At 33.3% G+C, this 15,723-nt stretch overlaps 1 long non-coding RNA gene across 1 annotated transcript; it reads right to left on the bottom strand.

Moving 5' to 3' along the window:
• Nucleotides 1-4,520: 4,520 nt before the first annotated feature.
• On the bottom strand, nucleotides 4,521-7,168 carry LOC122040043. The gene is made up of 3 exons (XR_006128488.1): nucleotides 7,108-7,168; nucleotides 6,933-7,024; nucleotides 4,521-4,578 (listed from the first exon to the last, which is right to left on the bottom strand). It is a non-coding gene; the product is annotated as an uncharacterized LOC122040043 (long non-coding RNA).
• Between the last annotated feature and the right edge of the window lie 8,555 nt (nucleotides 7,169-15,723).

Here is a 15,723-nt window from a genome sequence, read left to right as displayed (position 1 = left end):
CTAGGTCAAGATCACAAAGCATGGCCTAGGGGCGTATTTAAAGAGTCCATCCCTTATTAGCCCAGATCACAAAGCAAGGCTTAGCCTAGATCACACAGCAAGGCTTAGGGGTGTACTAAGGAGCCCATCCCTTATTAGCCCAGATCACAAAGCAAGGCTTGGCCTAGATCACAAAGCAAGGTCTAGGGACTGATTAGGAGTCCACCCTTGGTACAAGCCACTAATATATAAAGTAAAATACATGTCATACATATCATGTATCATAAAAGTATGCATCACTTAGGCATACATCATGTCATAAAAGTATGCATCACTTAGGCATACATCATATCATAAAGGTATGCATCACTTAGGCATACATCATATCATAAAGGTATGCATCACTTAGGCATACATCATGTCATATCAATATGCATCACTTAGGCATAGATCATAAAAACATGCATATCTTAAGCATAAAGCATATCATCAAGCATGCATGATTTAACCACATATCATATCATGAAAGCATGCATATTTTAAGCACTAAACATAGCATCAAGCATGCATAATTTAACCACATATCATAACATAAGCATGCATAATTTAAGCACAAAGCATATCATATCATAAAAGCATGCATATCATATCATAAGTCATAAATCACAAGCATACATATTAAGCATAAGGGTGTATCTTGTGATTATCCTATCATAGGAAACATGGTATCATATTTATCTTGGTTTTAAGCTTCCTAAACCCTTGTGGCCGAAACCCTTTAAAGCTCAATTTAGGTTAAACACAACATCCAAGCATGTGGCACCTAAATTATCATCATAGCATTTTCATAGGAAGCATTATAAACATGATTAACTTAGTTTCTAAGTTCCTCAAGTCCCTAATTTCATATGGCCGAAACCTTAAGGTGTGGAACAAGGTTCCATATGACATAAAAGCATGGACAACTTTAAATCATATTTATAACATTTTTACCAAGGAACAAGGTAAACACATTTGACACATTTGAATTAGTTCCTAAGTTCTTTAAGCCCTTAACATATGTCATGGCCGAAATTTAACAAGTTCTCATTAGGGCTACAAACAAGCATACAAGCATGTGAACTTGGACTAGCATTATGTATAAATTCATACAAGGCATCATCCAATAGTTATGGCCGAAACAAACCCTAGCATCATTTTAGGTCATAAAACAACATATAGCATTTGAACCTTGGCTTTCTACTTATCATATTTCATGTAGAGTGACATGAGCATATTTAATTTAGGTCCTAGGGTTTCTAGGGCATCTAAACCTTCATGGCCGAGACTTACAATGGTCCATTTAGGTCATGGAAAAATCATACAAGCATGTGACACAATCAATAGGTTATCATATTTTCATAAGAAGCATTTTAACACCTTTGGTTTAAATTCTAGGGCCTCTAGGTCATTTAAATCCTTTTTGGCAGAAACTCATCAGTGTTTAAACTTGCTTCAAGTAACATAAAAACATATGAAGTCATACAAGTTTCATAGCATGTGTAAAGACAAACATAATGAGCATACATATGAATTGTGTCTTAGGCTTTCTAGGTTTCTTTTTCTCTTTTTCTTTTATTTTTTTCTCATGGCCAAAACCTACCATTCTTTAGCTAGGTTTTTAAGTGGCCTAAAGCATGAAAAACCTAAGTAAATTTCATGGTAAAATTTACTAAGAAACATATATATATATTTGGTTCATGAACAAACTTGGACTCTTGTGATCATACATGTCATATGTCATATAACCAATTTTTCTACACCCTAATCAAGCATGAGGGCATTAGACAAATTTCATATCTAAACATCACAGAGGTATTGAGCATATTAAAGTTTTGTTTAAGCTTTTCTAAGCTATTCATCTCATCATGGCCGAAAACCCTAAGAAAGAGTTCATGAAGTTCTAGCAATATTCAAACATACAACTCTTTTAAGATATTTGTATTCTATCACATGAGCATGTTTATTTAAATTTAAGGATCTTCCTAACCCTAAACCCTTTCTTGGCCGAAACATATAAGTGGGTTTTCTTTTAGTTCAAATATCTTCTAAGAAAGAAAACTAATACATGATCCTTAATATTTCATAGGAAGAACCTTGTACTAGTTGGGTAAAACAATAAATTTCCCTAGCCTCTTAAAAATATTTTTGGCCAAAATTCTAGGGTTAAGTACTTCTCTGATCAAGCATCATATAGGTATAAAAACATGAAGAAGAACCCTTTTCCATGGCATAGAAAATCTATCATGTAGTGAAGACTAGTTAAACATCACTAGATTTTTGAAAGCTCTTCTTAGCCGAATTTTCTCAAACTTGTTTCTAGGTTTTAAAATCCTCATAAAATCTGAAAAACACATAGAAGCCTTGTACCACAGGTGAGGGGAAGCTTACATCCTTTTTCGCTTGTGGATCTAAGGTATGGTGAAGAAGAAGTAGCCTCTTCTTCTAGTTCCTTTCCCTTGGTTCCTTTGCTAAGTTCTCCTTGTATCTTAGGTTTTCTTAGGAGAAAACCTTGGCTTGGGGCCGAAGATGGAGGAGAGGGGAACTGAGGTTTCGGTGAGGGAGAGGAGGGAATGAGAAAAATGAGAGAAAATAGAATTTTCCCTTTACATATTCTCTTTTATGTTAAGGGGGAAGAGGTAGCAAACTTAGTTTTTGCTTTCCTTCTCCCTTAGCCTTTTTTTTCTATTTTATTTTTATTTTTATTTATTTATTTATCCCCATCATTCATGGTGAAATAAGGGGGAATGAATCCCCTTAATTCCTCTTTAAACATTTCGGCAAAATCAAAGAGGAAGAGGGAGAGGAAGGGAGGAAGGCAAATTGCCTTTCTCTTGCTCTTTACTTGTTTTCTTTTGGCTATCTTTTATTCTCACCTTTATCATGAGTTTCCCTCCTTTGCTATCAATATCTTCTCTCTATCCCAACTGGTTATTACCCATTAACTCTATGAAATATAATATAAGAGGTTCAAGGTTCAATCCTTGACCATCACTTCTTTTTATTTCATTTTATTTCTTTTTACTTCAACTCCCTTCTTATTATTTTTCTAAGGCAAAATTCATCATTCTCATATTTATTCTTAAAATCTTAGTGGGTGTTACAATGGATGTATCTCATACGTGTTAAGTAGGTAGCTTTACACTTTTCCACACCGTACGGTATCCTATCTGAATGTACCTTCTAAGTCATCCTACCAGGTACAGATAGTCCATGGTCAAAGTCCCCATGGAATCGGATACGACAATCCTCTACAGACTGACCAAGGCGAAAATGGTATACGACTAATTCAGTCTTCTCTACAATGGTACAAGTCATGCACTCAAATGTGTCTCCCAAAATATCTAACCAAGCACAAGTAACCCCAAAGATCAGAATATCTAAAATAGAGTATGATGGTACCCTAATGATCGAACGACCAAAATAAATCGATCATCAACTAACTGATCTACTAAGGGTAAATCAGTCCTCTATAAACAGAACCAGAAAGAATCTAAATTAACCCTTTACTGATCAAACCAAAAAGAGCACAAAACCAACTAAGATAAGTCAAACCCCAACTGTCCAAGTCGACAAGGGTAATAAGTCAGATCGAAACCACACAAGTCGACCAAGTAAATCAATCCTAAACAGGAGTAAACTGATACTCTACCAACAGAGTCAACATGAGTATACAAATACTATCCACTATCTAACTAATAGTAACCAAGACTAATATGGGACTCTAACTCTCAACCAACTAGTAGTAACAGACACCAAGACTACTAGTAGTATGATATGAAGAAATCCCCTGAGACTGTAATCCTTGATCTCCATTAGGTCAACCGTGATCAGTGATTGACCCAACACATGAAATGCATGCTACAAACAAATAGGCAGGGACTAACCAAAGTGTACTAACACATGTCATAACTAACTATTATGGGCAACAATACATACACCAACAGAAATATATGATAACAATATGCAAACATACCTCCTATAGTCTGGAGATGTCCTGCTGCTGCCTGGTCCCAAAGCCCGAAAAGTCACATCAAGAAAATCGAAATACAAAATCCCAAAACACGAAGAATAAGAATTGCAAACACGCTCTGATACTAAAAATTGTCACGCCCCAAAGGAGTCCCTGCCAGACAAAAATCCGACAGCATCTCCCCTGTACCGGTGACAATATGAAGCATCACTACAAACAAAATATACATCAGCCACATGCGGCTGGAATATTTATATACACAACCACGCAGTTATAATAACAGCCCACTCGGTTGGAATGAAAAAATTATAACCACGCAGTTATATATAAAACAACCCACATGCTTGTACTAAAACACAGCGGAAAAATGAAGGAAAGCCCACACAACACAAATAAATACAATACATGCTGGCACGGCTTAAACACAAATACAACACCAAAACCACAAGATAGCCACATGGCTACACATAAATACAATGCCAAAAATAATAAAAAGATATACAAAAGAAAACCAGCGCGGTCTTCGGATGTGACGTAGGACCCGGCAGACAGGATACTCCGAGCGACACCAACCATCTACAGGCTACCTCAAAACATAAATGTATACATGCGGTGGTGAGTATAGGTAACTCAGCGGGTAATAGAAAAGACAGTGCATGGTCTACAAATAAAACATGGAGATCAAAAGTATACAGTCTCAGTAGGGATTAAGAACATGATCATACTATCATAATCAATGCATCTGAACATACCTGACATAATAACCTGGCATAAACTGTACAAACCACAACTAACATAATGACAGATACATACCCAATCTGGAATCGACACATGGTACAATGATCAGTAAACTCACCGGATCTGCAACAGATATATCCGTGACACCTGTGCAATATAGATACGACTGCATATACATGTAAAATAAATGACATGTATGCAGCATGGCAACCAAATGCAACAACCATATCTCAATCAAATGCAACAAATCACAATCACATGCAACTAGTATCTACTAGGCATGTATGCAAATGCAGATGCACCGCGCATCAAATGCAAGAATAATAACTGTGTACGCATGCTCCATGGTCACCCCTGACACCTCTCCAGACACCACGACCCCAGTATGGCCGAGAGGCTTGGGTCCGTGACAAACCGAACAAGCCTCACGCACGTAACCGCTATAAAGCGACTGAGGCGACAGTATACTATGTAGTTATCTAACTACATAGCTATGGGTCCCTGACCACTCACAACTCAAGCTCTCCGACTACTGTACCCTCAAGACCCACTACTCCAGGGTGGTCGAGGCTAACAGAGTGACAACACTGAGCAGCTGTGTAAGCGCGACAGGACATAGCTCCACTCCCAGCTACCACTCTCCATCAGTGGTAGAGTGGATAGATATAAAATTGACAACCCTCTCAACTACAAAGGAGACAATAGTCGTCAGTATGCAATGAATGATAAACATGATATATATATATAATCATGATACAGACACTGTCATCATCCATGCAAACTCTAACTCCACATAAGCACTCCACAACATGAATATAATCGTCATGGTAAATCCACACATCCCACCAAACACATGTACACAACTACACACGTATAATCAACCAAAAATCTCCAATAATCCCACTGGACACATATGCACAGAACGTAAGTACAATCAACATGTATCCTCCAATAATAAATACATCAGACACGTGTATAAACCACAAACATACAATCAACACAACTCCTCCAAAAGTACATAACCAAACACGTGTGTACACACAACATGCAAATGTAGGGTCAACATGATGACTCCTAAAACACATACCAAGCTACATACAATCCACATTATATACATAAATCAGCATGATAAATCCAACCACTCGACAATCCCTACAATACATACTCTACACGCGTAATCACAACAGAGTAGAAATCAAGAGTAGAGACTGTATACGATATAACTAGATCATCTCTAAGCTCAAGCAAAAGTATCAAGCAGGAAAAACAACAAATGAACCCGATATAAGGTAAAGTAATCTAATCCGACAAACAACAACCATGCACTAAGCTCAAAGAAAATACATAAAGGCAAAGGAAGAAATACCCGCCTTAAATCTGTCGATCGTGATAAGATAAATCCCACCCGCGTCGAGACGCTCGCCTCGAATCCAAGTCCTGCGATCACATAATCTATTTAGCTAATTACATACGAAGTAATTAACTAAACAACTTCCCCCAACCTAATTAGAATAACTCTAATCAAACATGATTATGGATTAATCCCCCAACTAACCTGAACCATAATACAACCTAATTAGATTAGGTTATACATGATACATCTCCAAAACTCCTCTAAATCAACACATCATTTAATCCAATAATAAATCTATTCTCTTAATTACCAACCCACCACATAATGATATCAACTACAAAACCTATCATAAGCTCAAATCTCCATCATAAATCCACATCAACCCAAACAACCAAATCATCAACCTACCTCATCCGATAATCCAATCAACAATCAATCCAATGATCCTAAAAATGATCACATAATAATCTATATCAATCAAAACCTTAATCCTTAATCCACAATAATTCATCCAATCCACATCACAATACTCATAAATCTAAGCAATACAAAACCCCACACAACCCATAGAAAACCTAATTACGTAACACACTACTGATAAGAACCAAAATACCTCACTGTAAAACACTTACCTTGAGGTATGACCACAATCAAGAGGTCACATCTCCTACTAACCTCTGCCCACAGCCACCAAATCAAGAGCTCACATCTCCTACTATCCTCTGCCCACTGCCACCAAGAACTCTTACACTAATTCTTTCCAAGATCAATCCCGGAAACAATTGCACAACAATGAATTTGCTAGAACTCTAACAAATAAGACAACATGTACCTCAATTGAACTCTTACCTCTTCACCCGAGGCCTGCACAGCTTGAAGAAGTAGAACTGGCAATGGTCGGCAACAAGGAAGGTCCACCACATATTGATCCAATGCTTCCTCTATTCCAGGACAGCAAGAAGAACAAAAATTGGAAACAATTAAGGCAAGACCTTGATTTCTTATGAATTCGGATGAAGCTTACCAAGGTTGATCACCCGATTCAATCCATCTGGTGGGGAGATACAGAGCATACACCAGTGATCAGATCCAGGAGGAGGATTGATGGTGGTCAATCGGCTAGGTGGGCGTTGCGATCCCAAACCTTGTTGTGCCCTAGATCGAATACCCCCGATCGCTGTCCACCGCGCGCAAGGAATGGTCGAGAGGCCGAGAAGGTGGTCGCTCCTCCAGAGATGGTTGATACCATCGAGATCCGATGCTCTCCCTCAGGCGACTCGGCGAGAATAGGATCGTCAGGGAAGAATCTCTCCGTCGGTGTCGGATTCATCCGCACTAGAGAGGAAGGAAGAAGCGTCGGGGAGAAATGGATCACAGCGGCACGAGAGAGAGACGAAGAGGAGGAAAGCTCAACCGAGGCACGCTGGAGGAGAGGATCATTGCCGGCGGTGAGTCCATGGCGACCGGCGATCGTGCGAGAAGAAATCGCGAGAGAGGGCTCGGGAGAAAGGAAAACCGCGTGAAGGAGGAGGAAATCGGGAATTAGGGCTTAATTAAACACTTAGGTTTAATTTAATTAAACTCAAAGTTTTCTCCTTAATCAAGTCCCACTTAAATGGTGTTCCAAATAGGCCTCCTCTGTATCCGAAATCTATCCTCTCAAAACGGATCATACGGAGCCCGTTTAAATCCCGAAAAATTTCTAAAAATTCCAGAAAAATCCAATACGATTTTTCGTTCAATAATATTTATTATTTAATTTTTCGGTATCTTACAGCCTTGGTCAGCCTTGGACCAGGCGTTGGAGGCGCCTTGGAGCAGCTTGGAGGCGCCTTCAATGGGATAAGGTGCGACCAGATCAGAGCTGATCCACGCGTGCGACTCGGCGGCCTGGAGGCGCCTCGGACAGGCTTGTAGGAGCCTCCAGCACTATATAAAAGGGGTCTTCGAGTAGCAGCCAAAAACAACATTATCTAAGGGATCTTTCTGCTACAAACTGCTACCGAGATGATCCCGAAGTGCTGCAACGAGATCCCGACGACCTGAAGCTTCAAAATTGCACATTCTTGTTGTCGGTGTACTTTTTCATTTCAAGTAGATTGTAATAACTCTGTAACCATTATTCGAGCTTATAGTTGTTGCCCACCGGAAGTGATCAACGATCGCGGGCCTTGGAGTAGGAGACGCCATAGGCTCCGAACCAAGTAACTCCTCGTGTCTCTCTGTGTTGCTTTATTTTCTTTTTGTTATTTTCGCTGCGTATTTTCGACTCTGTTTTAAATCGAATGAAATAGCCACGAGCGCTATTCACCCCCCTCTAGCGCTTCTCGATCCAACAATTGGTATCAGAGCGGGGTCGCGTTGATCTGGTGCAACCACCAATCGCGCATCTTTTTTCGTGGTGTTTTCAAATTTACGGAGTCAATTAGAATTTAGCTAAATAGCTACATTCTAATTATTTTTTTCGAATCGGTCTTTGATCGAAGTTGGTGCAACACCACTTGAGCTCGTGATATTAATTTTACTTCCCGCACTGCTAATCCAAGACCTAGTCTTGGGACACTTTTGTTTTTCTTTATTTTTGCATATTATCAATGGCCCAACAAGAGGGGTTCAGCACCGTTCGCCCCCCGCTCTTCACTGGAGAAGACTTCAGATACTGGAAGGGACGAATGGAAACCTTCCTCAAGATCCAATTCGATACCTGGATGATTATCAAGACTGGAATACAATTACCAACCGACGAAGATGGCAAGCCGACACCCTGCGAAAAATGGGAACCGACCTTAATCATGAAGGTGGAAGCCGATACCAGAGCAACCTGTACTCTTCAATGCGGACTGACCAAGGAAGAGCTCAACAGAGTTGGACCATTCTCCAGCACAAAAGAGCTATGGGGAAACTGATCGAACTCCACGAGGGCACCTCCGACACCAAGGTGAGTAAAAGAGATCTTTTATTTAATAAATTATATAATTTGAAAATGCAGGACGGAGAGACAGCCAGTCAACTCCACGCACGCATACAAGACATCCTCAACTCCTTCCATGCGATCGGGCAAAGAGTTGAGAATCAGGACATTATAAGGTACGCACTCAACGATTTTCCGAGGAGTACATTGTGGGCATCAATGGTAGATGCCTACAAAGTCTCCAAGGACTTATCTTCCATTAGATTAGATGAATTGTTTTCAGAATTCGAACTGCATGAACAGACTAATACACTGCCAACCGAGAAGGGTATTAGTTTGGTTGCAGGTACCAGTCGAACACGCGAACCAAGATCACGGCGAAGAACTGAACCAGAGGAGGAAGACGAACCTGACTGAGACGATGAAGACGACGAATTAACCTCCGAGCTCGTGAACCTAGTGAAGAAGCTTTACAAGAAAAATAAAGGCTTCAATAAGAGAGATCTAAAGAAGGCAGTATAATCCAAGGATGTTCAATCCAGTTCAAAAGTCAAGCTTGAAGTGATCTGCTACGGATGCAACCAGAAAGGGCACATCAAGGCCAACTGCCCAAATCAGAAGGATGCAAAGAAGTAGAGGAAAAAAAAGGTGCTAAAGGCGACATGGGACGAATCTTCCTCAGAAGACGATGACAACGAACTCGATCAGACGAGTCTACTTGCACTGATGGCTCGGGACCAGATCAACCTGTTCGAGAGCGAGAGCGAGTCGAAAGCTGAGTCCGAGCAAAGCCACTGATCCGTATCCTTTTCTGAAGGGCCAGACCCTGCTGTAAGTGTTCCTCGACTTAATAATTTAGTCAATTACTTATTACGCAAATTAGCAAAATCAAATCTTAAAGTCAAGTCACTTCTAAAGGAAGTAGTAGTCCTGAAAGAAGTGACTAACCCCAAAACCTTGCCTGACCCAAGTCAGACTGGAAATTCAACTCAAGTTCAAAAACTTGAGGAAGAAAACTCCAGTCTGAAAACTCAGGTTAAGGATTTAAAAAATACATTAGAACGGTTCTCTTTGGGCTTCAAAAAGCATGACCTAATTCTTGGGACACAAAGAGCCGTTTACAACAAAACTGGGCTAGGTTATAAAACTAAAAGAAAATATAGATCTTACCTATCCTTAGTAAATAGACAAAATAATAAATCAGTCCAAACATGGGTACCCAAGTCCAACCTGGTTAATCAAGTTAGACTTGGTCAATATTGGGTCCCTAAGGATCAAATATATTACCTCGATAGACCATATCGAGGCTATGATCCAGGGGGAGATAGAAGAAAATTAAAATTAAAATTAAAATTAAAATTAAATCAAATTAAACTAAAATCCAAATTAAATAAAATTCAAATTCAAATTAAATCAAATTAAATTAAAATCCAAATTAAAATTAAATTAAATTCAAATTAAATCAAATTAAAATCCAAGGGAAGGCTCCAGAATAGATGGCACCTCCTAACTTAATCCACCCGATAAGGGTAACCAAGAATAGACTACCCGGCAGGGTAATTAAGGTTAGATTAAAGTGGGCTAAGTTTAACTTGACTCACGGTACTGGTGAAAAAATGGATGATAGTACGTTAGGGAAGCTTAGTCATCGTATGTCTAGGAAGATATGACTTCGACCTGGTGCATTTGGCTAAGTGGAACTGACCGAAACTACCCTTTATGGATCCTAACCAGTTAGACCAAGGTTTTGTACTAAGTTCAATGGTTAGGACTATTTGAAAAACCTCGAAGGCATGGTTACTTTAATGATGTCCTTGTGACTCACCATAGCCCAGAAGTTTATCCAAAGAATGCCTATTTGTTGAACCCAAAGCTAAACCTGAATCTAACACAAAGTTAAACCAAACCCTAAAATTGAACCTAATTCATTTCACAAAAATTATAGGATTCCCTGATTGAAAATTTAGATCGAGTGAGATGACTAAGGAATAGATTTTAAAATTCATAATCAAAATGAAATTAATTCAAATTCAAATTCGAACTAAAATTTGAAATTCAATTTTAAAATTCGTAATCAAAATTAAATTAATTAAAATCAAAATTCAAAATTCAAAATCACATTAACTTAATTATCTTTCAAAAAATTAATTAACTCAATTATTTTTTGAAGTTAGTGAATTAATTATCTCTCAAAAATTAATTAACTCAATTATCTTTCGAAGTTAATGAACTTAATTATTTTTCAAAAATTTAATTAACTTAAACTATTTTTCAAAAATTTAATTACCTTAAAATATTTTTTTTTAAAATTTAATTAACTTAAAATATTTTTCAAAATCTAATTAACTTAAACTATTTTTCAAAATTTAATTAACTTAAAATATTTTTCAAAAATTTAATTACATTAAAATATTTTTCAAAATTTTAATTACCATAAAATATCTTTCAAAAATTTAATTAACTTAAACTATTTTTTAAAAATTTAATTACCTTAAAATATTTTTCAAAATTTAATTAACTTAAAATATTTTTCAAAATTTAATTAACTTAAACAATTTTTCAAAAATTTAATTACCATAAACAACTTTTCAAAAATTCAATTAACTTAAACTACTTTTCAAAAATTTAATTAACTAAAAATAATTTTCAAAAATTTAATTAACTAAAAATATTTTTCAAAATTTAATTAACTTAAAATATTTTTCAAAAATTTAATTAACTAAAAATATTTTTCAAAATTTAATTGACTAACTACTTTTCAAAAATTTAATTAACCTAAAATAATTTTCAAAAATTTAATTAACTTAAAATATTTTTCAAATTTAATTAACTTAAACTATTTTTCAAAATTTAATTAACTTAAACTATTTTTCAAAAATTTAATTAACTTAAACTATTTTTCAAAATTTAATTAACTTAATCTATTTTTCAAAAATTTAATTACCTTAAACTATTTTTCAAAAATTTAATTAACTTAAACTATTTTTCAAAAATTTAATTACCCTAAAATATTTTTCAAAAATTTAATTAACTTAAAATATTTTTAAAAATTTAATTAACTTAAACTATTTTTCAAAATTTAATTAACTTAAACTATTTTTCAAAAATTTAATTACCTTAAAATATTTTTCAAAAATTTAATTAACTTAAAATATTTTTCAAAATTTAATTAACTTAAAATATTTTTCAAAAATTTAATTAACTTAAAATATTTTTCATAATTTAATTAACTTAAACTGTTTTTTAATAATTTAATTACCTGAAAATATTTTTCAAAAATTTAATTACCTTAAAATATTTTTCAAAAATTTAATTAACTTAAAATATTTTTCAAAAATTTAATTACCTAAAATATTTTTCAAAAATTTAATTAACTTAAAATATTTTTCAAAAATTAATTAACTTAAATACTTTTCAAAATTATCTTAACTTAATATTTTTTCAAAATTTAATTAACTTAAACATTTTTCAAAATTAACTTAATTATCTTTTAAAATTAATCAACTTAAATATTTTTCAAAAATTTAATTAACTTAAAATATGTTTCAAAAATTTAATTAACTTAAAATATTTTTCAAAAATTTAATTACCTTAAAATATTTTTCAAAAATTTAATTAACTTAAAATATTTTTCAAAAATTAATTAACTTAAATACTTTTCAAAATTATCTTAACTTAATATTTTTTCAAAATTTAATTAACTTAAACATTTTTCAAAATTAACTTAATTTTCTTTTAAAATTAATCAACTTAAATATTTTTCAAAAATTTAATTAACTTAAAATATGTTTCAAAATTTTAATTAACTTAAAATATTTTTCAAAAATTTAATTAACTTAAAATATTTTTCAAAAATTTAATCAACTTAAATATTTTTCAAATTGATTAACTTAAATATTTTTCAAAATTATTTAAACTTAATATTTTTTAAATTTAATAAATATTCTTCCAAAATTTAATTAACTTAAAATATTTTTCAAAAATTTAATCAACTTAAAACATTTTTCAAAAAAAAAAAACTTAATTAACATAGTAATTTAAAAAAAAAAAATCTAATTCATCACTCAAGGACTAAACACATAAAAGTAAAACACCATTTTGTAAGGGACCATGTAGCCAGGGTGAAATTGTACTGAACTATGTTGAGTCCAAATCAAACCTTGCTAAATTTAATTAACTTAAAATATTTTTCAAAAATTTAATTAACTTAAAATATTTTTCATAATTTAATTAACTTAAACTGTTTTTTAATAATTTAATTACCTTAAAATATTTTTCAATAATTTAATTACCTTAAAATATTTTTCAAAAATTTAATTAACTTAAAATATTTTTCAAAAATTTAATTAACTTAAAATATTTTTCAAAAACTTAATTACCTTAAAATATTTTTCAAAAATTTAATTAACTTAAAATATTTTTCAAAAACTTAATTACCTTAAAATATTTTTCAAAAATTTAATTAACTTAAAATATTTTTCAAAAATTAATTAACTTAAATACTTTTCAAAATTATCTAAACTTAATATTTTTTCAAAATTTAATTAACTTAAACATTTTTCAAAATTAACTTAATTATCTTTTAAAATTAATCAACTTAAATATTTTTCAAAAATTTAATTAACTTAAAATATGTTTCAAAAATTTAATTAACTTAAAATATTTTTCAAAAATTTAATTAACTTAAAATATTTTTCAAAAATTTAATCAACTTAAATATTTTTCAAATTGATTAACTTAAATATTTTTCAAAATTATTTAAACTTAATATTTTTTAAATTTAATAAATATTCTTCCAAAATTTAATTAACTTAAAATATTTTTCAAAAATTTAATCAACTTAAAACATTTTTCAAAAAAAAAAACTTAATTAACATAGTAATTTAAAAAAAATCTAATTCATCACTAAAGGACTAAACACATAAAAGTAAAACACCATTTTGTAAGGGACCATGTAGCCAGGGTGAAATTGTACTCAACTATGTTGAGTTCAAATCAAACCTTGCTAACATTTTCACAAAACCCTTAGCTGAACTTGAGTTCAGTGCACTCAGAAAGCAAATAGGAATGTATTGGGTAGAATAGGTATTGGTTTTCAAATCAATTTCCTACCTTTACTCTTAAATGTTTTACTTGTTTTCAAAATCTGCTTCAGTTTAAAATTATATTTCTATATTCTAGGCAAAATGTCATTTTCAAAATCCTAATTTTACTAGTTTTTCAAATTTTGAATTAGCCTAGGCTCTACCTTAGAAATCATGCTCCCCTAGAATTCAGCCAGAGCATCTCACAAACACCTAGGCTTACCTTGATTGTGCTTGAAAAACATAGAATGGTGTGAGATGCATAGGGTTTAGCCTGGACTCAAGAATACTTATATATGTACATCAATATGAGTCTGGGCGTTAAATACCTAATATACAATAATCAAGTCAAGTCATCCAGCCCTAGTCAAATCTAACTGGATCTATTTAAGGGTGGCAATTCGGTTCGGGTTCGGGTTGGCAAGTTGGCGGGTTGGAAAATGACAACCTGAACCCGACCTGATTATGAATTCGGGTCAAACTATTCAACTTGAACCTGATCTGTTTATTTGCACTTGACCCGAACCCGACCGGTTTGACCCGTTTAACCCGTTTGACCCGTTTAACCCGTTGACCCGTTTAACCAATTTGACCCGTTTGACCCATTTGACCCGTTTGACCCGAACATGACCTGAATTAATAAAGAAATTTTGTATATTAAATTAAAAATAAAAAATAACATTTATCTACATAAATTGAAAATTCATATCATAAATGATAAACCATAGCAACATTGCAATCAATAACACATCTCTATGTTTAGGGTTTTTAACTTTTTTAAATTTGTAATTTTAGTTTAAATTTATAATTATAAACGGGTTCGCGGGTTATAATTGGGTCATTTTAGGTTGACCCGAACCCGACCTGTTTATTAAATGGGTCAATTGGGTTGAGCCGATTTCGACCCGAACCCGAAACAACCCAACCCTAACCTGATTTTTTCGTGTTCGGTTCGGGTCGTGTTTTCGTGTCTGGTCAAAAATTGCTACCCCTAGATCTATTGACTTAACTTGACTAACCAAGTGAAAGCTGTTGTCCTCTAGACAATTAGCTAATAGCTAGATGGTTAGACATGTGACTTAACTTGACTTAACTTGACTCATGCTTGGACATTAAGGTTTAACCTTATTTTGCTCCTCCTTGGCCGTTAAGTAGTTTGGAATTAATTAGAATTTAACTTAAATATTTTTTTTCAAACTTTCTTAATATCTTTTTCAAAATCTGTTGAAAATTTAGTAAAGTTTATTTTGCTCTTTTCAAACTATTATTTAAAACTTGTTCAAAATAAAGCTTTGAAAATCTATCTAATAGAGTTTGAAAATTTATTTTTCCCCAAAGATTTCAACTAAATTTCAAATTTGGTTAAAGATTATTTTTCAAAGTAAACTTTTGACTAGCTCTTTAAACTTAGTTGAAAGATAATCATCTCTTTAAAACATTTAGCTAAGAGTTTTACATTGAATATTAACTATAAAGCTAAGTGTTTGAAAAACTCTTTAAATATCCTTTCTTTAAAGCTAAGAATTTTCTTTAATTTTTTTTTTCAATTTTCGTACTTAAGAAAAACCCTTTTAAAAGTTTAATGAAAAAGCATAAGCTTTCAAAATTTTGGCTAAACATAGTTATTTTTTCACTTAAACTATTT

This window comes from Zingiber officinale, chromosome 2A, assembly GCF_018446385.1.
Source record: "Zingiber officinale cultivar Zhangliang chromosome 2A, Zo_v1.1, whole genome shotgun sequence".
Lineage (NCBI taxonomy): Eukaryota > Viridiplantae > Streptophyta > Magnoliopsida > Zingiberales > Zingiberaceae > Zingiber > Zingiber officinale.
The sequence above is the reverse complement of the archived record's forward strand: the minus strand, read 5'-3'. Positions and strand labels throughout refer to the sequence as shown.